This window comes from Rhipicephalus sanguineus, chromosome 8 (assembly GCF_013339695.2).
Source record: "Rhipicephalus sanguineus isolate Rsan-2018 chromosome 8, BIME_Rsan_1.4, whole genome shotgun sequence".
Classification (NCBI taxonomy): domain Eukaryota; kingdom Metazoa; phylum Arthropoda; class Arachnida; order Ixodida; family Ixodidae; genus Rhipicephalus; species Rhipicephalus sanguineus.
The window spans coordinates 169294893-169296651 of record NC_051183.1 but is presented as its reverse complement, the minus strand read 5'-3'; positions in this window follow the sequence as shown (position 1 = coordinate 169296651).

The following is a 1759-nucleotide window of genomic DNA, read 5'->3' as shown; positions in this document are numbered from 1 at the left end:
CTGTTATCGAGAGGCACGCGATATCAGGCCGACACCCTTTCAACACGTTCTGCTTACCAATTCAATGTGCCAAGTATTCGACGCTCACTAGATTGCCCTCCGCACTGTGTTCCCGAGCCAAGCCTGATTACGGTTCATCAAACTAATGAACAGATCAAGCTCGCCTTGCTTGTTCGCCTCAGGTTTATGACTAACGTGTCGGTAATGCACTATTGTGTGTATATACATATATATATATATATATATATATATATATATATATATATATATATATATATATATATATATATATATATATGCACACGCTGCTCCTGAGATCATCACGGTCTTTTGTGCCTCTGTGCTCATTAAACACCCCTTTAAACCTTTGCTGTGCGCACAACAATATATATATATATATATATATATATATATATATATATATATATATATATATATATATATATATATATATATATATATATATATATATATGTGTGTGTGTGTGTGTGTGTGTGTGTGTGTGTGTGTGTGTGTGTGTGTGTGTGTGTGTGTGTGTGTGTGTGTGTGTGCGTGTGTGTGTGTAGAGAATGCCTTGCGGGTAGCACTCACTAAAAAAGAAAAGATGCCTTTACTAACGTTTCAGCCGTGACACCGCCTACGTAGGTCAGTGTCTTGCGAAGCCCATGCCACAGCCCAAACGTTATGGAATGCATTTTTTCCGGTTTTTGATGTGTGCTACCTGGAAGTTCATTCAATGTAGAAAGCGCCGCGCGCATGCGCCGTTGCTCCACATGCGTTCACTAGTAGTCGCGAAGGCAATGCCACCTCTCAACGTCAACTCCTTTTAGTCTTTTATAAGCACAGAATAAATCGAGAATGCCTAATAACGTGCGGAATAATTTTAAACGCATTGTTTTCTTTAGTAAATAGCAGCGGACTGCGTACAGCATTCTGCACATCTCATTCGTGCACTATGAAGGCTTGCCCGTCAGGCAACGCGACATGCCGTTGTGACTTTTAAAGCGCAATTCAACAATACAAATCCTAATCATATGTTGAAAAAAAAAAAGCTCGTTTGTGTCACTGTAATTCACAGCCAGGGTCTTGTGACACATTTCGGTCGGTTGTCACTCGTGTCATTTATGTTCGTCACACAGTCACGTCACAAGATTTGGTGTAGATCAAGCTAGCGAACGGCCGCCAGCGCACCATGAGCGTGGCATGTAAATCATGCTGTACATGACATGCGTGTCATGATTTTCATGTTATGACTTGCCATTTATGTTCGTCATACAGTCATGTTACACCATACCAATTTTGGTGTACATTCGATTAACCAAGCGACCAGGAGAGCGCAAAGTCGTAGGCGGCTAGATAGATACGCTCAAAGTCGCAGTAGTTCGCTAAGAAATGCTTCGCATTTAAAAGCAGCTTTCGCTCGACTTTATCTGGCTGAAGACTGGTATTTTTCAGTCATTGCAACGAGCGAAATATACTAATCAAAATTCCTGTGCGCATAAACACCATCGTTCTCTTAAGGGAACCTCCTGGAAAGAAAGGCTTGAGATTTACTTTGGAACGCCTGCACATCTTCGTGGCAACAGAAGGAGCTCCACTCACAACTGAAGAAATTTTCATATACTGAGTGAACGAAAGAAGGGGGAATTAAAGGGTTCGCTTTTCTGTGATGTGTCTTGTGACCCGTTGTTGAGCAAGTCAAATGCATTTTGTATTCTGCATCAGGAGTGATACAGAATAAAGAAGTGATTTCGAGAGA